Source organism: Somniosus microcephalus, chromosome 13 (genome assembly GCF_052327205.1).
Source record: "Somniosus microcephalus isolate GS21.2 chromosome 13, FLI_Smic_1.0, whole genome shotgun sequence".
NCBI classification, from domain to species: Eukaryota; Metazoa; Chordata; class Chondrichthyes; order Squaliformes; family Somniosidae; genus Somniosus; species Somniosus microcephalus.
In genome coordinates this window covers 15038294-15063675 of record NC_140999.1, presented here as the reverse complement: position 1 = coordinate 15063675, position 25382 = coordinate 15038294, and the positions used below count along the sequence as shown (strand labels likewise).

Here is a 25382-nt window from a genome sequence, read left to right as displayed (position 1 = left end):
TGCAATTATATAGGGCCCTGGTGAGACCGCACCTGGAGTATTATGTACAGTTTTGGTCTCCTTACCTAACATAGAAGATAGGAGCAGGAGTAGGCCATTCGGCCCCTCGAGCCTGTTCCGCCATTTAATGAGATCATGGCTGATCATCCAAACTCAGTACCCTGTCCCTGCCTTCTCCCCATACCCCTTGATCCCTTTAGCCTTAAGAAATATATCTAACTCCTTCTTGAATATATTTAATGAATTGGCCTCAACTGCCTTCTGTGGTAGAGAATTCCACAGGTTCACCACTCTCTGGGTGAAGAAATTCCTTCTCATCTCAGTCCTAAATGGCTTACCCTTATCCTTAGACTGTGACCCCTGGTTCTGGACTCCCCGACCATCGGGAACAGCCTTCCTGCATCTAGTCTGTCTAGTCCTGTTAGAATTTTATAAGTTTCAATGAGATCCCCTCTCATTCTTCTAAACTCTAGCGAATATAAACCTAATTGACCCAATCTCTCTTCATACGTCATTCCTGCCATCCCAGGTATCAGTCTGGTGAATCTTCGCTGCACTCCTTCCATGGCAAGAACATCCTTCCTAAGATAAGGCGACCAAAACTGCACACAATACTCAAGGTGTGGTCTCACCAAGGCCCTGTACGACTGCAGCAAGACATCCTTGCTCCTGTACTCGAATCCTCTCGCTATGATGGCCAACACATCATTTGCCTTCTTAACCGCCTGCTGCACCTGCATGCTTACCTTCAGCGACTGGTGCACAAGGACACCCAGGTCTCGTTGCACTTCCTCTTTTCCCAATCTGTTGCCGTTCAGATAATAATCTGTCTTCCTGTTTTTGCCACCGAAGTGGATAACCTGGCATTTATCCACATTATACTGCATCTGCCATGCTTCTGCCCAATCACCCAACCAAAGGAAGGATATACTTGCCATAGAGGGAGTGCAACGAAGGTTCACCAGACTGATTCCTGGGATGCGGGGAATTGTCCTATGAGGAGAGATTGAGTAGACTAGGCCTATATTCTCTGGAGTTTAGAAGAATGAGAGGTGACCTCATTGAAACATACAAAATTCTTGATAGGGTAGATGCAGGGAGGATGTTTCCCCTGGCTCGGGAGTCTAGAACCAGGGGTCACAGTCTCAGAATAAGGGGTCGGCCATTTAGGACTGAGATGAGGAGAAATTTCTTCACTCAGAGGGTGGTAAATCTTTGGAATTCTCTACCCCAGAGGGCTGTGGAGGCTCAGTCGTTGAGTATATTCAAGACAGAAATCGATAGATTTTTCATTATTAAGGGAATCAACGGCTATGGGGATAGTGCAGGAAAGTGTAGTTGAGGTAGAAGATCAGCCATGATCTTATTGAATGGCGGAGCAGGCTCGAGGGGCCGAATGGCCGACTCCTGCTCCTATTTCTTATGTTCTTAAGGAGCATCTTAAAGGAGGAAAGAGAGGTAGGGAGTTGGAACGGTTTAAGGAAGGAATTCCAGAGATTAGGGCCTAGACAGCCGAAGGCACAGCCACCAAGGAAGTGGGGGATGTACAAGAGTTCTCAAAGGGTTGTAGTGACGGAGGAGGTTACGGAAATCGGCTACAACAGAGAAAGGCTGGAGGCTAGAGGTGAGAGACGGTATCATCATTTATCAGACATCTAGCTTTTACTCATCTCCATAATAGTGTCCTTTTTCATTGTTACTATAAACAGGCGATTCAACCCCCCTTCATTTACTAGCTGTGAAGGAGTAGCCAACGACAGACATCTGAGCTTGTTAAACTATGAATTAAAGCATTTTCTACATTAATGATATTTGGTAATACAGTACTGTACTATATCCTTCAAGTGCTTTCTTAAACCCTTTTTCAACTTTTATGTACACATTGTTTCACATAACAGCGAAGCCCAATTCTTTATACATTACTAGTGGTAAATATTGTAAAGTAGAACTCCACACCGAGTTCTTAGTGCAGCATTTACAATGAATAACTGAAGTCTATCATACAACAATTGGCAACAACAACGACTTGTATTTATATAGCGCCTTTAACGTAGTAAAACGTCCCAAGGCGCTTCACAGGAGCGTTATCAGACAAAATTTGACACCGAGCCACATAAGGATAAGTTAGGGCAGGTGACCAAAAGCTTTGTCAAAGAGGTAGGTTTTATGGAGCGTCTTAAAGGAGGAAAGAGAGGTAGCGGGGCGGAGAAATTTAGGGAGGGAATTCCAGAGCTTAGGGCCTAGGCAGCTGAAGGCACGGCCGCCAATGGTTGAGCGATTATAATCAGGGATGCTCAAGAGGGCAGAATTAGAGGAGCGCAGATATCTCAGAGGGTTGTAGGGCTGGAGGAGGTAACAGAGATAGGGAGGGGCGAGGCCATGGAGGGATTTGAAAACAAGGATGAGAATTTTGAAATTGAGGCCTTGCTCAATCGGGAGCCAATGTAGGTCAGCGAGCACAGGGGTGATGGGTGACTGGGACTTGGTGCGAGTTAGGATACGGGCAGCAGAGTCTTGGATGACTTTGTGTGCTTTCTTCCCCCTTCCAGTTTTCTCGCTCCTTTCCGACTGCCCTCCGATACCTCACCCCAAGAAGCCATTCTTCTCACATGAGCCTAGGCCATGAGTACGGCCCACAAGCCAGATGTTGCCCCTGTGTCTCTGTTGCTGCCCTTAGACTGGATTGGATCCAGTCCATGTTTTCTGCCCCACCAACTGCTTTGACGCTCCTCCTGCTGCTGCAGCTCCCGATCCCACTCCCACTCCAGCTCCAGGACCCTCTTGCCTTCCAATCCCAGTCCAGCTCCAAGTCCCACACCCTATCCAGTTGGAGCTCCATGTTCCACTCCACATTCATCTCTGAGCCCTGGCCACACTCACAATCCCACTCCAGATTCAAATAATAACAACAACAACAACTTGTATTTATATAGCACCTTTAACATAGTAAAATGTCCTAAGGTGCTTCATAGGAGTATTCTAAGACAAAAAATTTGACACCAAGCCACATAAGGAGAAATTAGGACAGGTGACCAAAAGCTTGGTCAAAGAGGTAGGTTTTAAGGAGCGTCTTAAAGGAGGAAAGAGAGGTAGCGAGGCGGAGAGGTTTAGGCAGGGAATTCCAGAGCTTAGGGCCCAGGCAACAGAAGGCACGGCCGTCAATGGCTGAGCGATTATAATCAGGGATGCTCAAGAGGGCAGAATTAGAGGAGCACAGATATCTCGGGGGGTTGTGGGGCTGGAGGAGATTACAGAGATAGGGAGGGTTTCAGCAGCGGATGAGCTGAGGCAAGGGCGGAGACGGGTGATGTTACGGAGGTGGAAGTAGGCGGTCTTTGTTCCAAGGATGATGAAAGGGTACTTGAAGGACAGGCATTTGGAAAATGTATGAACTTTGTGCAATCTATTTTTGCATCTGCAAAAGGGGAGGCTGTGGACATGGCAGCTAGGTAGTCTGATTGGCCAATAATATGGCCACTAACATTCTGTGCCACTTTATTGAATGAAATAGCCACAAAAGAACGCTGCAAACAACTGAAGGAGACTAAAGCCCCAAATTTAACCCGATGCCTGACGGGAATGGGGCAGGTTCAGGTCAGGCAGCCATTTTACATCCTCTCCAAATTTATTCTCCATTGAAAACAACGGTGTATAAAATCAGGCCGGGTGTAAAACGGGCTTCCAACCGGTTCCTGCCAGGTTAAAATCGGGACTTAAATGTTCACATTGTAAATATCGGCACTGCAGCAGGAAGGATGAGGAAAGGATACTTGAAGGACAGGCATTTGGAAAATGTATGAATTTTGTGCAATCTATTTTTGCATCTGCAAAAGGGGAGGATGTGTTAATGAATGCTCTTTCTCCCCTACTGTGTCTCTCTTAACAACAACACAACAAAAAAGTTGCATTTATATAGTGCCGCTGAAGTAGGAAAAAGGCCCAGAGGCATAAGTGAAATAAATGAACATGGAGTCAAAGAAGGAGATACCATAGGGGAAAAATTTGGTTGCTTTGCACCTCCCATTAGTGCCCTAGGGCGCTAATGGGGTGCAAAGCAGATAGTGCCCGGGTGCGGCGATGTTCACGCCTCTCGCGAAATTGACCAGTCGTTTTGTGGCAGCGCTAAACACTACCGCCACAATCTCCTGCGCCCGCAGATCGTGACGTCAGTCAAGCGTGCAACGCCTCGGTAGCGCCCCAGACCGGATATTGAGTCGCGCCCCCTGCCTTAGCGCCTGCCACTAGCAACGACAGGTAGAGGGGAACGTTTTCAAGTCGGGAAGGGGCTGGGGGAGCGCTATTTAGAGGCGGGCGCTACCTGCCTTTTCTTGTCGGCAAAATTTTTGGTCTTAATGCTGTCCTAAGGAGTTTTGGCCCTCAGCACCACTTTTGAGGTTGCTAAGCGCCGAGCTCTTTCCCTGGGCCTATCCATTAGTGCTTCCAACACAATTGCTTTTGAGGTCTCTCCAGGCCGAGATTCAAGGCTGCAATGAGCAGGGAGTGGCTGGCCAGCAAGATGGCCCCTCCCCTTTAAGAACTGGACGACACCAGACTGTCTGGCTTCCATGGTAATGATCATCGCCTGAGCTTCGGTAGCGTTCTGAGGTAGCGCCTCGCTCCCTGATGTTTGCGCCTTAAGAGAGGTGTGTAGTGCCTGATTTAGCGCTCAAATCACCTCCAGGGGCGACAGAGTTTTGGATGAGCTGATTTTTACAGACTGCATAACTTCTTCCCCCAGGAGGACAGCCTCCGTGACACTAGGTCACCTTCTTCAAACCCTGATCCTAATCAGGAGCTTGAGACTGAAAAATTCAGCGGGAACTGGTTACAGAAAGTTCCAATGTCAGATACTCCCTGGTTGGAACTGGGGAGTGAAAAAGATAGAGAGTCACATTGAAATCTGGTTGCCCCTTGATACCGGTAGCTGATGGGATGGCGATCTGCAGGCAGGTTCTCCACATTATGCTCTTGCTGCTCGGCTGAAGAAGAGTGTATGGAACAGGGTCGATGAACGTTCAATGTCTGATTCACAACCAAACCTTAGATAGCCAAGAAGTGAGCTGTCCATCCAGTCCCATTCCCCTGCCCTTTCCATTACTTTTTCAAATACTTAATCACTTCCTTTTTCTAAATTATTATGGATTCTGCTCCCGTCGTTGTTTCTGCTAGGGCATTCCGTGTCCTAACAACCCTCTGTGGTGTATGTGCCTTTAAAAGCAATTGTGGTGTATGTGCCTTTAAGAGCCCCAGGTGTGCGCAATGCCGGTAATTGCCACTTGGGCTATATAAGCCTGTGTATTGTGTATATCCTTTAGAACCCCCCCAGACTTGCTTAGTAAATACCTATGAACCAACTCCTGTCTTCAGTGTCTTTATCGACACACGGACACTACAGTGGCGACGAAGTGGAAACGGACTTACCTGCAATTCGGCAGCACTTCAAGGACATCGATTCCTCCAGCGTCCAGAAGACTCAAGGAAGTAAGAGAAACTGTGGTTTCACCAGCTGGCCAAGCTGGTGGCAGGTACTGCGCTAATCCTTCCTGGGCGTCAGGCTGGGGCTCCAGCGGCGGGCTCTACAGCTGAGACAGGCAGCGAAATCGGAGGCAAGCAATAACGGACTGGGAGGGTGCACTCGGGAGACGGCCGGCGCGGCAAGCAGGTCAGCGTTTAGACCTCCGTCGGGAACGAGTCTCCAACAGTGAATAAACGGAAACCACAGTAAAACAGCATTGTTATCGGTAGCAGCGGCGGGAAAGCGCAGGAAGCGCCATATCGTTGCTACAGAGAGAAAAAAAAAAAGCGCGGGAAGCGCCATATCTTTTTTTGAAATGCCTAAGTCTGGCAATATTGATGCTTTTGATAACGAAACAGAGCCTAACTTTGGCAATATTGATGTTTTTGATAACAAGATAGAGGATTGGACCACATATGTAGAAAGAGTGGAGGTGTTTTGCACCGCAAATGGAATAGAAGATGAAAAAAAAGCTTCAGTGCTTCTGGATCTAATGGGCGCAGAAACATACAAGCTGTTACGCAACTTAATCACTCCAGCCGAACCGATGGACAAGAATTTTGAGGAGATTGTTGATACCCTACACTGCCAATTCGAGGCAGGACTGGCAGATTCTCTGCAAGACAAATTCATCTGCGATCCCCTAAGTGTAGAAACACAAAAAAAGGTATCTTCTGGAAAAGATTTAACACTGGACAAGGCTTTCAGTGCAATAGGAGCGGCAAAGATACAGCAAAGGCCACAGGACTTCGGCACCCATGAAATGACACGGGGTTTCAAGAGATGTTATCGCTGCGGCAGATCCAACCATGACCAGAGGGATTGCTGGTTCAAAGAAAAAGCATGCAGGCGATGCGGAAAGATGGGACACATTCCACGTGTATGCCGATCTGAAAATAAAAAATCCACTAATGGGAAAAGAGTCAATAAGGAAAAGCACAGAAAGGTACAAATGATGACGGACAGTAGCTCCAAAGACCAGAAGAGCGATAGCGACTCCGGGAACAAGAGACTAAGCTCTCTCAAATTACATAATGTAATTGCCAATGAAGATTACCAGACCATTTGGGTTACCCTCATAATAGCAGGGTCCCCAGTTAAAATGGAGCTAGATACAGGATCAGCTCTAACCGTAATAAATCGACGAGATTACGAGAGGCTGTTTTCGCATATACCTCTAAAAGACACATCCATTATCTTAAAAACATATACGGGGCAGAAAGTATACCCCAAAGGAAAAATAAAGGTGCCTGTGGTATACAACGGCAAAGAAATACAAAAGTTGTATTTATACATTCTACAAGATGGTGGTCCACCGTTGTTGGGACGTGAATGGATAAGGAAGATACGTTTAGACTGGCACTCCATTCAGGCACTGACGGTGACCAGTAAGGAAAAAAACAATGATGACATCATACCTGAACGATTAAAAGACATCTTGGCCAACGCCAAAGAAGTGTTTCAAGAGAAACTAGGAACCTTGAAAGGCATCACCGCCTCAATAAAAGTGGAAGATGCAGCGATACCAAAATTTTTTAAGGCAAGACCGGTGCCATACGCAATACGTCCGGCAGTCGAGGCAGAGCTGGAGAATTTGGAAAAGGCAGGCGTATTATCCAAAATAGATTGGAGCGAATGGGCAACGCCCATCGTTCCAGTCATGAAAAAAGCATTGAAAAATAACTCTGAGGAACAGAGAAAAATTCGCATCTGTGGGGACTTTAAGGTGACTGTAAACCCGGTCCTTCACACGGTACAGTATCCTCTTCCGAGGATAGAAGATATTTTCGCCTCACTATCCGGAGGAAAACGTTTCACAAAAATTGACTTGGCCCAGGCATATCTACAGATGGAGGTTGAGGAGACCTCTAAAAAGTATCTCACAATAAACACACACAAAGGCCTGTACCAGTACAATCGACTGGTTTTTGGAGTAGCATCAGCTCCAGCTATCTGGCAAAGAGCTATGGAGCAAGTCCTGCAAGGGATTCCGGGGACTCAGTGTTACCTAGACGACATCCTTATAACAGGAGAAAACGACAACGAGCACCTTGCCAATTTGGAGCAGGTGCTCACTAGGCTGAAAGAACGGGGCCTACGAGCAAATCGCCCCAAGTGCGAATTTTTCCAAAATCAGATATCATATTGTGGCCACATAATTAATAAGGAAGGGTTGCATAAGTTACCTGAAAAAATTGAAGCAGTTATAAAAGCCCCAGCACCTGAAAATGTTTCACAATTGAGGTCATTCCTGGGATTAATAAATTACTATCATAAATTTTTACCGAACTTATCAACTATTCTACACCCTCTTAATGATCTTCTACGCACAGGAGTGATTTGGAAATGGAACGAAGACTGTAAACGTGCCTTCCATAAATGTAAAGACTTAATCACATCCGAGAAAGTTTTGGCTCATTACAACCCATCACTACCAATCAGACTGGTGTGCGATGCATCCCCTTACGGCATAGGAGCGGTATTGTCCCATAGATTCCCTGATGGCTCGGAACGGCCGATAGCTTTTGCGTCACGCTCATTGAACTCAGCTGAGCGTAACTATTCCCAGATAGACAGGGAAGCCCTCAGCCTGGTATGGGGAGTGAAGAAATTCAACCATTACCTACACGGACAAAAATTTACCTTGCTGACTGACCATCAACCCCTCATCTCCATATTCAACCCTAAGAAAGGTGTCCCCATTATGACGGCACAAAGACTACAGAGGTGGTCCCTTTTTCTAGGGGCACACCAATACAACATTGAATACAAAGGGTCAAAACAGCATGGGAATGCTGAAGGTTTATCGCGCCTGCCGTTGCCAACGATAGAAGAGGCACCTACAGTAGACCCAGTAGAGATATTCCACTCTACCATAGTGGAATGTCTACCGGTGACAAATTCTGCCATTGAAAGGGAGACCAGAAATGACCCTACTCTCTCACGGGTCTACGATTTAACAATGAAGGGATGGCCAGCACACGGCGAACCACTGTTGCCAGCATTCTCGCAAAGAAGAGAACAGCTGTCAGTGTGCCGAGGAACCTTGATGTGTGGATCCAGAGTGGTGATTCCACCCAAACTCCAGGATAAAGTGCTAAAGGAGCTTCACGAGGGGCATCTGGGTGGAGTGAAAATGAAGAACCTAGCTAGGGCGTTTGTATGGTGGCCAGGTATCGATGGAGACATCGAAGACATGACCAAGAGCTGCCTAGGATGCCAGAAGGTCCAAAATGCTCCGCCACAGGCCCCTCTACATCCATGGGAGTGGCCCTCATCTCCCTGGCAAAGGGTGCACATCGACTTTGCTGGTCCATTTATGGACTCAATGTTCTTAATCGCAGTTGATGCACACTCCAAGTGGCCGGAGGTAATAAAGATGTCCTCCACCACCACGGAAAAAACCATCACAGTATTAAGGACCATATTTGCCAGGAATGGGCTGCCGGAACAGATATGTTCTGATAATGGACCGCAATTTGTGTCCGAAGAATTCAGAAAGTTCTTAAAGAACAATGGGGTAAAGCACTACACGTCCGCCCCATACCATCCCGCCACCAATGGATTGGCTGAAAGGTTTGTCCAGACCTTTAAGAAGGCCATAAAGGCCATGGGTAATGAAAACATAAAACTTCAGCACAAGGTGGATAACTTCTTATTTGCATATAGGAATGCAACACATATGGTTACAAACCAAACTCCCGCCATGATGTTCTACAATAGAAACCTAAGATGCCGGCTGGATTTGGTCAAGCCCAACATCCGAAGGGACGTGGAGAACCGGCAGTTTCAGGGCATGAATGAAAGGCCAACTAGGGCCTTCCAGATAGGCCAACCGGTTTTGGCCCGGGACTACCGTACCGAGAAATGGCAGCCTGGAACTATCTGCACACGACTAGGACCACTGATGTATACCGTGGACATCGGAGAAAGCATAATAAGGCGCCATGCTGACCAAATCATCAAGTCATCCGAAAAGGGACAACCTACACCACCACGCTATACATCTAACGATGAAGTAGAGATACCCATATCTACCTCCGATCCGGTGATACTGGAACCCGATGAACCCGACACTGGCCTTCAAGCTGAATCAGCCTTGCCAGAAGAACCTACTACACCACCAGAAACTACTACACCCCCGAGGCGTTATCCGGACCGAGTCAGGAAGCCTCCTGAGAGACTAACTTATAATTAATTAATACAGCAATGTATATTATTTTGCATATAACATGTAATTAATAATTACTTAAAATATGATGTACTAGTTAGCTAGAAGGGGAGGAATTGTGGTGTATGTGCCTTTAAAAGCAATTGTGGTGTATGTGCCTTTAAGAGCCCCAGGTGTGCGCAATGCCGGTAATTGCCACTTGGGCTATATAAGCCTGTGTATTGTGTATATCCTTTAGAACCCCCCCCAAGACTTGCTTAGTAAATACCTATGAACCAACTCCTGTCTTCAGTGTCTTTATCTACACACGGACACTACACCCTCTGCGTAAAAAAAATAATTCTCCTGATTTCTTCCTTTGTTCCTTTGATGATGATCTTAAATTTATACCTTCTGATTACCAGCTCACTGGCCAATTTTTCCCCATTCACCTTATCAAAGTTCCTCATCATTTTGAATACCTCTATTAGATCTTCTCTTAACCTCTTCTGTTCTGATGCTCCGCTTCCTCTAGTCTCTCCTTGTAACTAAAGCCTCTCATCCCTGGTATCACCTTAGTCAATCTCTTCCGTACCCTCTCCCTGGCCTTGAATGTTTTTTTTGCGTCCCTTGCCTAAGGCTGCTGAGGCCAGTTGCAGCACAACCATCACCCCAGCTAAAAGAAAGAACTTGTATTTATATTGTGCCTTTCATGACCTCAGGACGTCCCAAAGCGCTTCACAGCCAATGAATTACTTTTGAAGAGTAGCCACTGTTGTAATGTAGGAAACGCGGCAGGCAATTTGGCACAGCGAGATCCCACAAACAGTGATGTGATAATGGCCAGATAATCTGTTTTAGTAAAAAAGTAATTCGCCTGACTTCTTCCTTTGTTCCTTTGATGATGATCTTAAATTTATGTCTTCTAATTACCAGCTCACCGGCCAATCTTTCCCCATTCACCTTATCAAAGTTCCTCATCATTTTGAATACTTCTATTAGATCTCCTCTTAACCTCTTCTGTTCTGATGCTCCGCTTTCTCTAGTCCCTCTTGTAACTAAAGCCTCTCATCCCTGGTATCTTCTGTTGTTATTTCGGATTTCCAGCATCCGCAGTATTTTGCTATCGTATTACTGTTTTAGTGGTGTTGGTTGAGGGATAAATATTGAACAGGACACCGAGGAGAACGTCACTGCTCTTCTTCGAAAATAGTGCCACAGGATCTTTTACATCCAACTTATTTTATTCATTCATGGGATGTGGGCATCACTGGCAAGGCCAGCATTTATTGCCCATCCCTAGTTGGCCAAGTGGAGGTGGTGGCGAGCCGCCTTCTTGAACCGCTGCAGTCCGTGTGGTGAAGGTGCTCCCACAGTGCTGTTAGGGAGGGAGTTCCAGGATTTTGACCCAGTGACCATGAAGGAACGGCGATATATGTCCAAGTCAGGATGGTATGTGACTTGGAGGGGAACTTGGAGGTGGTGGTGTTCTCATGCGCCTGCTGCCCTTGTCCTTCTAGGTGGAAGAGGTCAGGGGTTTGGGAGGTGCTGTCGAAGAAGTCTTGGCGAGTTGCTGCAGTGCATTTTGTAGATGGTACACACTGCAGCCACGGTACGCCAGTGGTGGAGGGAGTGAATGTTTAAGGTTCTGGATGGGGTACCAGTCAGGTGGACTGCTTTGCCCTGGATGGGGTCGAGCTTCTTGAGTGTTGTTGGAGCTGCACTCATCCAGGCAAGTGGAGAGTATTCCATCACACTCCTGACTTGTGCCTTGTAGATGGTGGAAAGGCTTTGGGGAGTCAGGAGGTGAGACACTCGCCACAGAACACCCAGCCTCTGACCTGCTCTTGCAGCCACAGTATTTATGTGGATGGTTCAATTAAGTTTTTGGTGAATGGTGACCGCTAGGATATTGATGGTGGGGGATTTGACGATGGTAATGCCATTGAATGTCAAGGGCAGAATGCTAGATTCTCTCTTGTTGGAGATGGTCATTGGCCGGCACCTGTGTAGTGCGAATATTACTTGTTACTTATCAGCCCAACCCTGGATGTTGTCCAGGTCTTGATGCATGCAGGCACGGATTGCTTCATTATCTGAGGAATTGTGAATGGAACTGAACATCGTACAATCATCAGCGAACATCCCCACTTCTGACCTTATGATTGATGCGCTATCAATTACTCATAAAAGACTGAGAGTTAAGAGAGTAACTAAAGGCTTTTATTAACAAAAGAATGAAGGTCTGCCTCGAGTGGTCGACCGGTCCAGAAATACAAAGGGCTGGGGAGCAGTCACCTTTATACTAGGACTTGTGGGAGGAGTCAGCCGAGGCATGTCCAGGCATGTACACAGTGGAATACAAACAGTGGTTTACCACAATGATGGAGGGAAGGTCATTGATGAAGCAGCTGAAGATGGTTGTGCCTAGGACACTGCCCCGAGGAACTCCTGCAGTGATCTCCTGGGGCTGTGATGATTGACCTCCAACAACCACAACCACCTTCCTTTGTGCTAGGTATGACTCCAGCTAGCGGAAAGTTTCCCCCCTGATTCCCATTGACTCCTAGGGCTCCTTGGTGTCACACTCGGTTAAATGCTGCCTTGATGTCAAGGGCAGTCACTCTCAGCTCACCCGAGAGGACAGACAGGGCTTCGGTTTAGCATTTTCATCTGAAAGTCAGCACCTCAGATGGTGTTGGTGTTTGAGTGTCAGCCTAGATTATCTGCTCAGTACTTGAAGACACAACCTCCTGACAGAGAGGCAAGAGTTGTACCACTGAGCCAGGGTTGATAGCTCTGTGTATAAACCGTGGCAATGAGCCTGACAAGACACTTTACAATGATGGTATGCAACTGTTCAATTTGTCATATCATCCAAATGAAGGTAAAGCAAACTGAAAACTGGCTTAAGTATTTGTTTGCTGGATTCCTCTAAAGGGTTAAGTGTTTCACTGAGATACGTGTGCAGTAGAGTGTAGAGACGCAGTGGTATACTTAAGGGGACCACAGTCTAATTGTACATCCTCTGAAATTTGTAGTCAGGGTGAACAATCATGTACTGTCCTCACTTGTAGGTTTCTGAAGGGGTCTGAGGTCTGTGCAAAAGGATTGGTTCCTGTCAATTGACTGCTTAATGTCTTTGTGCGAGAGAAAATGCAAAAAGAAAACACGCTGCTGATTGGTGAGCTCAGTGGCGATGTGATTGGACCTGAGCCTGTGAGGGGGTTGGGTCGTAACTGTGGACTCCGTCAAGCCCCAGACTCTAATCACATTTTCTTGCTCCCAGCAAGTACTGTGTGTTACTGTTAACCTCACTTTCAAGGAGCTGATAGAGTCCTACTGAAAGCTTGTGGCAGTCACTTTCCAGTCAGTAAGTAGATCTCAGTTCTCTTCATACTAGTTAAAGCTGTTTAATCCACTTGTTAATCAGACCTGTGTAATTCTCCAGAGCTGTACACAAAGTGATAGTTTCATAGTAAAGTGCAAAACTATTGAACACATATTTCAGTAAGTTTCAATGCACAAAACACCGTGCTGAACGGTGTAATATGTAAGAAGAATTTTAACGTTCATGCACATAACATATAACTGCTTTGCATGGAGATGTGTTGGATATTTTACAATGTCTACCGTGAGGGGATCTTGTACTGATAACCTGAAGTGTTGTCTGTTTGTACTTCATTGGCTGTAAAGCACTTTGGGACGTCCTGAGGTCGTGAAAGGCGCTATAGAAATGCAAGTCTTTCTTGCCTTCTTTCTTTCATTCGGTGGCACTCCTGTCTCTGGGTCAGAAGTTTGTGGATTTGAGTCCCATACCGGTGTTTGAGCACATAATCTAGGCTGACATTCCCGTATGGTGCTGAGGGAGTGCTGCAATGTCGGAGGCACCGTCCTTCAGGTGAGACGTTATAAGCCGAGGCTCCAACGGCCTGTAGTGGTGGTTTGGTGGATCTTAAAGTAGAGCAGGGAGTTCTCTCGATGGCCTCGGCCAACATTACTACCTTAACTGACACCACCAAAACAAACAGATTAACTCTTAGCTTAGCTCAGTGCTATTAGTGTGATGCAGCTAGTCGAATTTGCCTGACAATTTTACCTGCAGTCACTGCACCTCAAAGTAATTCACAGTGTGGAGTATTGAGATATTTTAAGAAAGAAAGACTTGCATTTATATACCACTTTTCACGACCACCGGACGTCTCAAAGTGCTTTACAGCCAATGAAGTACTTTTTGAAGTGTAGTCACTGCTGTAATGTAGGAAATGCGGCAGCTAATTTGCACACAGCAAGGTCCCACAAACAGCAATGTGATAATGACCAGATAATCTGTTTTTGTTATGTTGATTGAGGGATAAATATTGGCCAGGACACCAGGGAGAACTCCCCTGCTCTTCTTCGAAATAGTGCCATGGAATCTTTTACGTCCACCTGAGAGAGCAGACGGGGCCTCGGTTTAACATCTCATCCAAAAGACGGCACCTCCAACAGTGCAGCGCTCCCTCGGCCCTGCACTGGAGCGTCAGCCTAGATTTTTGTGCTTAAGTCCCTGGAGTGGGACTTGAACCCACAACCTTCTGACTCAGTAGGCGAGTGTGCTACCCACTGAGCCATGGCTGACAGACAATGATCTTAATGTGATAAAGAGCTTTGTCAATACAAATATGATCATCAGTAACATGGCACTGAACTGGAAAACTCTCTATTAACAGGAGCCAAAGTTAACATTGAGGGGAACTTGTTGCTGATTTTATCTCTAATTTTTACAGATTGTTAGATATCAACTATACGGTTTTTTTCAATTGTATTTTTATGGTTAACGCAATAAGAATTCTTGTCAACAGGGGTAAGCGACGCACGTTTAAAATTAACAAGCTTCAAACAAGGTTAGAGATTAGAAAATACTCATTTCCCATTGGATATTGGAGATGTGGAACAGATACTCAAAGAAGGGAATTGATTCGTGGTCAATTGATACCTTTAAAAAGGAGCCAGTGTTGTTTGTTGTTTGTGGGAGCTTGCTGTGTGTAAATTGGCTGCCGCGTTTCCTACATTACAGCAGTGACTACACTTGAAAAAGTACTTCATTGGCTGTAAACAGTCAATGGCTGTTGGGAAGAGGGATGTCGAGATATTAAAGCACTACTCGATTTATCTTTTCAAGGGAGGAACATTTATAACACAAGTTTAGTGTTAGTTTGAAGTGGTTCCAGCTTCACAGCAAAGCCGAAGTTGTGCTGTGTAAATGGGATGTTAAGGCTCAACCTGACTCCCGCAGTGAAGTGGAGCGAGATTCCCTCCACTGGGTCGGACTCCAGATTCATTTACACTATTTCCTGAGCCTCGCCAACTCAACGCTATATAGGCTAGGGATTTGTTTATGGGCAACTGAAGCTTACTTTTAATAAATATGTTGGTAGTTATGTTTATCTTTTGTAGACGTGTTTACTTGGGTGGATGTGGCCTCATTTCAGTTATCTGTAGAATGTGTTAATTGAGAAATCGCAGGCGCGACTGGCTGTGGTTTGCCGATCTGTGCCACTGGGGGACGAGGCTCCTGGATGCCAGCCTGTGCTTGGAAAATTGGCCCTTATAACTACAGGGTTGGCACAATGTGAAACTACTGTTGTGTTGCAGCAACAATACAGCTGTAACGTAAATGCTCCCCTTAGTGATCCTTAAAGTAGGAAATCAACGAGTGGCAGTGGAGTGGGTGGGGAAACCTCATGATAGAACAATTAGACATACTCTCCGGATAGAGCAGGCATAATGAGCTGAATGAAATACAAACAGAAAATGCTGGAGATACTCAGCAGGTCAGGCAGCATCTGTGAAGAGAGAAACAGAGTTAACGTTTCAGGTCGATGACCTTTCGTCAGAGGGTATTCCAGAGCTTATAGTCCAGATGGCTGAAGGCACGGCCGCCATTGGTGGGGTTAAAGGAAGTTGGGGATGCACAAGAGGCCAGAATTGGAAGAGAGCAGAGATCTCGGGGGTGGGGGGTGGGGGTGTTGTAGGACTGGAGGCGGTTACAGAGATAGGGAAGGGCGAGGCCATGGAGGGATTGGAACACGAGGCTGAGAATGTTAAAAATCAAGTTGTTCAGGGACCGGGGACCAATGTATGTCTGTGAGCACTGGGGTGATAGGTGAATGGGACTTGGTGTGAGTTAGGATACGTGCAGCAGAGTTTTGGATGAGCTGAAGTTTATAAAGGGGTGACAGTGAGTGTATCAATTATTTTCTCGTCAGTGATGCTGAAGGTTCAATGTTTCTTTTGGGCCCTGGGTAATTCAGATCCCTGTAGGTTTGTAGCTGGTTCCAATTAGATGAATGAGTTCATTTTAACTTGAGTGGCTTGTGAGATAGCTTTCAGGGATGACAACAGTCCTTTAAAGGAACGCCCCTAGAGAGCACTAAACAATGAATTTATCCTCTCTCTCAGACTCATTTAGGAAAAAGATTGTGTGTTACGAAAAAGATTTAAAACAGACATGTGATAGCTCCCCTGAAAGCAATGAGTGCTATGTGGAGGAGGGAAGATGTTGGAGCTGGGCGCTGAGGCCAAGTAACAAAGCATCACATCCCTGTCCTCCCAGCCTCAGAAATCTTAGAGGTGGCAGCCTCCAAACAGCCAGAATGTAATCACTTGTTTTTAATTCTTTAATTTCTTTCACTCGAGAGCTAGAATAGGTCACCAGAAGGAGTAACTGAGACCAACAGCAGATTCATTTCTTTTTAATTCATTCACGGGATGTGGGCGTCGCTGACAAGGCCCGCATTTATTGCCCATCCTTAATTGCCCTTGAGCAACCTTCTTGAACCGCTGCAGTCCGTGTGGTGAAAGTGCTCCCACAGTGCTGTTCGTGAGGGAGTTCCAGGATTTTGACCCAGTGACGATGAAGGAATGGCTGATATACTTCCTAGTCAGGCTGGTGCGTGACTTGGAGGTGAAGGTGTTCCCACGCGCCTGCTGCCCTTGTCCTTCTAGGTGGAAGAGGTCATGGGTTTGGGAGGTGCTGCCAAAGAAGCCTTGGTGAGTTGCTGCAGTGCATCTTGTAGATGGTACACACTGCAGCCACGGTACGCCGGTGGTGGAGGGAGTGAATGTTTAAGGTGGTGGATGGGGTGCCAATCAAGCGGGCTGCTTTGTCCTGGATGGTGTCGAGCTTCTTGAGTGTTGTTGGAGCTGCACTCATCCAGACACTCCTGACTTGTGCCTTGTAGATGGTGGAAAGGCTTTGGGAGTCAGGAGGTGGGACACTCGCTGCAGGATTTAAGGAACAGCTGAGTAGTGTAATGGGAGGTCAGTATTCGGAAACGGTGAAAGCAAATGGGCTGACAAGCCAACTGCATCCATTAAATAACCTGGGGTCGGTGTTCAGTGATAAGCCGATTTGTACAGTCTCAGATATTCAGCGTTACACGAACACACAAATTTACAAACTTTGAACATTGTAGCGGAAGATGTTGCACTTATCATTATCCATTCTCCTTAGCAGTAGAGCTGCTGAAGAGCAGCGTTCTCTTTTTAACAGATCTGCTCAGCTTATTTCTGATTTATCACTGTTACAGCCACATTACCGCTTCAGCACATACACACACACCCAGGGTCTCCCTCCAGCTGAGTGCATCAGCTGGATTGCAGTCCTATTTATGGATACCTATTCAAACAACCCATGATTGCCGTCAGAATATTCATCGATGAATATTCACAGATGAATGTACAGTACTTTTACACTATAACATCGCACTGTGCCACAGTCTGAATTATACACTTTTCGACAGCACCTCCCAAACCCGTGACCTCTACCACCTAGAAGGTCAAGGGCAGCAGGCGCATGGGAACACCACCACCTCCAAGTTCCCCTCCAAGTCACACACCATCCTGACTTGGAAATATATCGCCGTTCCTTCATCATCGCTGGGTCAAAATCCTGGAACTCCCTCCCTAACAGCACTGTGGGAGTACCTTCACCACACGGACTGCAGCGGTTCAAGAAGGCGACTCACCACCACCTTCTCAAGAGCAATTAGGGATGGGCAATAAATGCTGGCCTTGCCGGTGACGCCCACGTCCCAGGAACGAAAAAAAAGTCAGAAATGTTTTTGAGAAAAATAGCATTTTCTTATTCCAGATCCAGGAATGTGGAATTCTCAAACAACACACTTAAAGCCAAACTCCCCTCATTTTCTTTCAGTCTTTTTCTGTTCCTCAGCTGGAGGTGCAGATTCTCTCGGCAGTGCGGTCCCACTTGTGCTGGCAGCCTTCTGGTATCTCACTCAACAGGCCATTCTCCTTGTGCAAGACTATTCAGCTCTCACAGGCACGCCGGACCCTCACTCCTCACCCAACACAGTCACTTCCCAGCAGTAGTCAATGGGCACTGATAAGGAGCGGGAAACCCGACTGAATTTTTCCGGCCTCCAATTGTAGAAACCTTATCGTTGTCCCAGTTGAGATCAATTGTCTCAGTGCAGGGCAGGACTTGGAGCTAGGGCCTACCTAGTCTCGAATGGCTCAGTACCACACTGGGCAGTGCATGTAACCATGGAAACATCTCTCGCATTACTTTGATAAGAACAAATAGTTTCAGCAGGTGGCAAAAGTTGATATTGTTTATTTAGGTAAATTTATTGATCCCATGTTTCCAGCCTTGAAGAGGATATGTAAGAACATAAGAAATAGGAGCAGGAGTCGGCCATACGGCCCCTCGAGCCTGCTCCGCCATTCAATGAGATCATGGCTGATCTTCGACCTCCACTCCACTTTCCCGCTCGATCTCCATATCCCTTGATTCCCCTAGAGTCCAAAAATCTATCTATCTCAGCCTTGAATATACTCAAAGACTGAAAATCCAAAGCCCTCTGGGGCAGAGAATTCCAAAGATTAACAACCCTCTGAGTGAAGAAATTCCTCCTCATCTCAGTCTTAAAAGGCCGACCCCTTATCCTGAGACTATGCCCCCTAGTTCTAGACTCTGCGGCCAGGGGAAACAGCCTCTCAGTATCTACCCTGTCAATCCCCCTCAGAATCTTATATCTTTCAATGAGATCACCTCTCATTCTTCTAAACTCCAGAGAGTATAGGCCCAATCTACTCAATAAACAGGTCAGAGAATTGGCACTACGGTGCTGTAGCACCCTTGTTGACCTGCGCTTCTTTTGAACAAGGCTCCCTGATGGGACTGTGGGATCGGTGAATTGGCCCATTTCATGCCTTGCGTGTTCTCCAATTCCGACAAAGGCAAAACTTATTTTATCAACTAATGTTGTTCTTGGCTCGTGATTTCTATTGACCACATAGGCAACAGTCTAACTTGCCAGCCCTGTCAAGTTGTCACTCATTGGAAGAGAAGCTTCCTCCTTGCTGGTCCAAAAATGCAACCTATTTCGATGTATCTCTCCAGAAGAAAACAAACACAGCGCCATGTGTTTCATTGGGTTTGTGATTGGTCTCACTCTCTTTGATCACTGATCTCACTCCTAACATTTCTCCACCTTTGACAGCTCTCCAATTTGGATATGTTTGTGCCGCAGCCTATTTAATTCTGCTATTAACTGTGTAATCTAAACTCTTAGCAAAAAGTTACCGCTGACACAGAACTGACTTTGAAACCTGCTGATCGTTCCCTCTTGGTGAAATTTGGCCTGGATGTGACAGTAGAGTATTTAGCTTGTTGAGCAGTCTGAGCAGCAGGGGCAACATTTAGGCCTAGAAATTGAGTTGACGCCGCGCCAGGGCTTTAGCGCCGGAAATTTAGCGCCGGTGCTAATTCCCTTGCGCGCGCCAAAAATTCAGTAGCGCCGCGCCCAGACGGCTGCCGGCGCTACTGGTGGGCGTGAGTGCCTCCCAATGGGCGCTGAGTGCCGAATTGCGGTGCTAATCCGGCGCTGCGGCACCCGATGCAGTGCGGCAGGCTGGGGAAGTGCAGGCCTCCTCCTCCCGTTAAGGAGGCGCTGCCTTCACCCGATCGCTGGCCGTTTGTTTTTTTCAAAAATGAGCCCGGCACCTCGGACAAGTGCCGGGCTTGCAGGCCAGATGCATCTGTTCCGCGGGGGGGGGGTGGAGGAGTCCGGGGAGGGAGGTGCGGGCAGGCGGCCGGCGGGAAAGCGGCCGGCGGGAAAGCGGCCGGCGGGAAAGCGGCCGGCTGCCGCGCGACCTTAATGCGCCGGTGCTAACTTGTGTAAGACTCGGTTGCCAGAGTCTTAGTTGCGGCTGCCACGGGCGAGGCGGTCGCAACTGAATTTCGGCGCTGGGGCCCATCGGCATGGCAACCGGGACGCTGCGCACACTGATGACGTCATCGGTGCCGGCGCAGCGCTACCGGTGCAACGCCGCTTTAGGGCCCCAGGGAATTTTTCAACTGGCCATAACTCTGGCGCTAGTCCCTCTAGCGCCTCAAAAGCGGCGCTAAGGCTAGTGAATTTCTAGGCCTTAATGTCTGCGTCAAGACATTGTGATTCAATATTATGCTTGGATGGGGACTCCTCCACAGTAGGAGTGAATGGGAAGTGGTTTGGTTGCTGGAATTCTCTGTGTGGTTGAGGAATATGCTCGAATCAGGCCGGTGTTGATGCGGCGTTGACTGTGTGTGGTGTTTGCAAGTTAATCATTGACCTAGGCAGCGGGGCTCAGCATAAACCAGCTCATTGATAGCAGGAAGCATTACTGCACAAGAAACATGTGTTTCAGCTAACCTTTATATGCGTAGAATCAAACTGAGAATCCCAGAATAGATTGCATTGCTGATGCGTCACTAGTTTCACACGCACTCCCTTGGCAACGTCTACGCAGCTTGCACCTCCAAACAAGGCCCTCCCTCCTTTGCTGCACCGCCTGTCGTTGGACCGTACATAATTCCATGTAATACTCCCAGGGGCCATTCCCATAAAATGTTGGCGTTTCCTGAATGAGCAGCTCCCTCCTACGTAGGCTTGAACCCCCGTGGTGAGACGGCTGTGCTTGCCGACGTCCGCATACGTCAGGGACAGGCTCTTCTCTTCTGATCTTCATCGATATGGTGCGCCTGCTTGACTGTAGGTGGGGACATCCCTGTGCATCAGTCAGATTCCTAGCGACGCACAAGGCTGTCACTGCTTATAGTCACGCACCTGCACCTCTCGGACCTGGCTTTTGATGCAACTGCAACTTCATTTGTTCATCTCACCCTTGCCTATGCCTGGCCATGCCTTTGGTTTGGACACTACAATTGACCTCAGTATCCTTGGACTGGGAAGGACATCAGCCAAAGTTCCCATAGTATTCCTGAGCCAGACAACCGGGAATGGGGGGGATTGTCCTTTGAGGAGAGCTGGAGTAGACTAGGCCTATATTTCCTGGAGTTTAGAAGAATGAGAGGTGATCCCATTGAAACATACAAAATTCTTACAGGGCTTGACAGGGTAGATGCAGGGAGGATGTTTCCCCCTGGCTGGGGAGTCTAGAACCAGGGGTCACAGTCTCAGAATAAGGGGGCGGCCATTTAGGACTGAGATGAGGAGAAATTTCTTCACCCAGAGGGTGGTAAATCTTTGGAATTCTCTACCCCAGAGGGCTGTGGAGGCTCAGTCGTTGAGTATATTCAAGATAGAAATCGATAGATTTTTGGATATTAAGGGAATCAAGTGATATGGGGATAATCTGAGGTAGAAGATCAGCCATGATCTTATTGAATGACGGAGCAGGCTCGAAGGGCCAAATGGCCGACTCCTGCTCCTATTTCTTATGTTCTAAGTGCTTGGTTCAGTTCCAGGCCTGTGCTGAGTGAGGTGAACATAACCAGACCAGCAACTGGAGCTCCATGATTGAACTTAGTGCCACGAGCTATGGAGAGCAAATCATCCAAGCTTCCTGTTCTGATCACTATCACTGGAAACAGGGTTAGGTTCAACTCTGACATGTGCCAATGTTAATTACTTTGTCTGGGCACATGCATGAAGAATGGTCACTTGGGTGAGGTAGTGTACTCCAGCATCTGTGATTCCCAACACGATGAGCTCCTGATTTCATGCCACAGTGGGGAGTTTTTGAATGGCTCTTTCACTTGTCTGGTGTGCTGAAAACAAAAATACTATCAGCAGAGCTGACTAACTTGCCCTGAAATTAGATCTTTTCACTCGCCTACCTTTTTGGCACCAGTTTCATAGCTCCAGTAATAGCCCTGAACAGCAGTGCATGCAGTCTTCAACTCAAGCGCAAGGTACTCCTCCACATCTTGAGCCCTGCCTCACTCGGGTGTCAGCTTGGCTCAGCGGTAGTGAGTCCAGAAGGTTCTGGGTTCAGGCCCCAGTCCAGGTCTTGAACCCCTAATCTAGGACAACACTTCAGTGCAGTGGTGAGGGGGTACTGCATGGTTGGAGGTGCCATTTTTCAGATGAGCTGTTAAACTAAGACCTCAACTGACCTCTTAAGTAGGCATAAAAGATCACACTATCTTGCCCAATATCTTGCTCAATCAACAACACCAAAGCAGATTATATGATCATTTATCTCAATGCTGTTTGTGGAACCATGATATGCGCGTGTTGGCTGCTACATTTGTCTACAATACAACAGTAACTGCATGGCAAAAAAAAAATTAATTGCCTGTGAAGTGCCTTAAGGATGTGAAAAGCGCTATATAAATGCAGTTTCTTACTTTCGAGTCTCGCCCCCACCCCCCCCCCCCACTTGATTCTTTCATTATTGATTGGCCAAATGCCACTTGCAGGGGGTCCCTGCTTATCCTGTGGAATCTCCCCACCTCTTAATAGTGTTCCCTTGTTTTCTCTAGCAGGGAAGAAAGCGAAGGAGAGGGCACAGTGCTGAATGGCAGCTCCAGTCACATCTCACTGTCCTGGAGGCACAGGAAAGAGCAAATTATGCTGAGGGTTGCAGATGAGGGTGAGACGGGCTGCACTCATAGAAAAGAAACATAGAAAAATAGGAACAGGCGTAGGCCATTCAGCCCTTCGAGCCTGCTCCGCCATTCAATATGATCATGGCTGATCCTCTATCTCAATACCATATTCCTGCTCTCTCCCCCATACCCCTTGATCTCATACCAGTCCCTCCAATATTTGCCACAGGTGAACGTAACACTTATTTGAGCCTGTGTTAAATGGCCAATAGTCCATGATGTTTACACACAAAGGAAGTCATTTTAACTTTGAGCACAGGTGTAAAATGGGTGATGTTGAATTAACCGTCTGTTACACAGCACACCCCAATGCCTTGGGACATCTTAGAACATAAGAAACAAAAGACATTCGGCCCCTCGAGCCTGCTCCGCCATTCAATAAGACCGTGGCTGATCTTCTACCTCAACTCCACTTTCCTGCATTATCCCCATAACCCTTGGTTCCCTTAATATCCAAAAATATATCACTCTCTGTCTTAAATGTACTCAACGACTGAGCCTCCACAGCCATCCGGCATAGAGAATTCCAAAAGATTCACCACCATCTGAGTGAAGAAATTTCTCCTAAATGGCCGATCTCTTATTCTGAGACTGTGGATCCCCAGTGGCCATGTATTACTGGGAGTATCTGTCACTGTAGAACTGTACTGAGTGTGGGTCACTAACCGGGGTGGAACACCTGACTCCAGTGGCCATGTATTACTGGGAGTATCTGTCACTGTAGAACTGTACTGAGTGTGGGTCACTAACCGGGGTGGAACACCTGACTCCAGTGGCCATGTATTACTGGGAGTATCTGTCACTGTAGAACTGTACTGAGTGTGGGTCACTAACCGGGGTGGAACACCTGACTCCAGTGGCCATGTATTACTGGCAGTATCTGTCACTGTAGAACTGTACTAAGTGTGGGTCACTAACCGGGGTGGAACACTCGACCCCAGTGGCCATGTATTACAGGGAGTATCCATCACTGTAGAACTGTACTGAGTCTTACTATGTTAAAGGCGCTATATAAATGCAAGTTGTTGTCAATGGAAAGGAAATTAGGGGAGCGTGTATAATGGGTGGCTGATTCGACATCGCTCATTTTACACTGTCGGCCAAAGTCAATATAGCCCCCAAAGGCACCAGATTATGTAGTGAAACTGCCCCATTTATATTGTGCAGCGGTGGGGATTTTCAATATCTGGCTGCAGGAGAAGCAGCCAGGGTTGAAGGAGCAGACTATACTGGCACCACACAACGTATTGGCACAAGGCCAGCCTCCACAGATCAGACCCATAATATTTGAACAAAATATCCTTTCATGCCTCAAAGCTGTCTACCAAGTGGTTGAATCCAGTCTGTACCACATATGTGGGCAGAGGGGGTGGTGGTTAATTTCCACTGGTTCATTTTATTTTTTTTCCCTTGATGTTATTTTTCAGTCTTAATCACAGCTGCGGTGCGCTGAATAAACGACTGATGAAGATTGGGTTTTATGAAAAACAAAAGGTACGATTTCGTATCGTTGCGCAGAAAAACTTGTTTTCCTTTTCGGCTCCTCCAGCTTGGGAAGCTGGTGTCATGCCAGGACAACCTTGTTGTGGCAGTACAGTGTGCAGTTCTTCTCCTCCAGCCTGTCCTACAGTGAGATTTTCAATGGCTCTGCGCTGTATAAATGGAGCACTTTCACATGGGCAACTGATGCCTTGGGGCACCAGCATTCAACACAGACTCAAATAAGCTTGCTGTTCACCCCTTCCAAACACTGGCTGGAGTTTCCAGGTTACAAAAGCAGTGGTTCTTATTGAATTAAAGAGATCCCGTGTATCTTTCTTGTTTATGTTTTTAACATCCTATATCCTCTCTCTAATGATCACCCTTTACCTTGTGATAGATTTTTAAGAACTAAAATAGGTTTCATACCGTATTTTGCAACTTAATTTCTCCGACCTCCTTTGATTCTCCTCCAGCTGTGCTTGCTGCAAATTAAATCCCAATTGCTAAAAAGCTGGCCAACAATGTGCCCTTAACTAAGGGTCGGCTACAACTCCTAAATTGTAGCCATGATGTGGAGATGCCGGTGTTGGACTGGGGTGGACAAATGTGAGGAGTCGCACAACACCAGGTTATAGTCCAACAGCTTTATTTGAAATCACAAGCTTTCGGAGCGCTGCTCCTTCGTCAGGTGAAGTGTGACGAAGGAGCAGCGCTCCGAAAGCTTGTGATTTCAAATAAAGCTGTTGGACTATAACCTGGTGTTGTGCGACTCCTCACATTACTCCTAAATTGGCGTGGGATTCTTCGAGATTAACCATTCGCAGGCGCACTCTCAATGGTTGTCCGAATACGCTCCTGTGCAGCGCCGCAGGACATTTTACCACGTTAGAGGCGCTATATAAATGCAAGTTGTTGTTGTCCATCTCCTGCTCGCAGCCCGAGATCAACACCGCTCTCCAAGCTGGTCCTGGCAGTGCAGTGGGTTTGCACATTGTCCTTTCACTTCTGAGACTTGGGTTTAAAGCAGGCCCGGATTATTAAAATGTCTCTTCTCTCTGCTGGCTGTAAGGGTTATATGTGCTATGGGCTTGGGGCAGTCGCCGCCCAGTTCCTAGTGGATGTGGGCCCCTGGCACAACACCAGAGTGCCGTGTAAGATCACTAATATAGTTGCCATAAGCCCAGCAGCCCTGATAAAATATCGTATGTAACATGGAATAACACTCCTCCTGTTGTAATCAGGTTAGCCTCTGATTCATCGTGAGCAACACCACAGGAGAGCAGCTAGTGGCATATAACATTTCAAGCCCAACTGTATTGGGAAACCCAACGCTT

At 47.0% G+C, this 25382-nt stretch overlaps 1 protein-coding gene across 1 annotated transcript in view; it reads left to right on the top strand.

The window, feature by feature from the left end:
- The first annotated feature begins 12929 nt into the window (after positions 1–12929).
- LOC147108083 (uncharacterized) overlaps positions 12930–25382 on the top strand; it is a 69891-nt gene continuing 57438 nt past the window's right edge. Inside the window, exon 1 of the mRNA XM_086004550.1 lies at positions 12930–13038. The gene's annotated coding sequence lies outside the window, so the exon portion shown is untranslated. The remainder of the gene's footprint in view (positions 13039–25382) is intronic.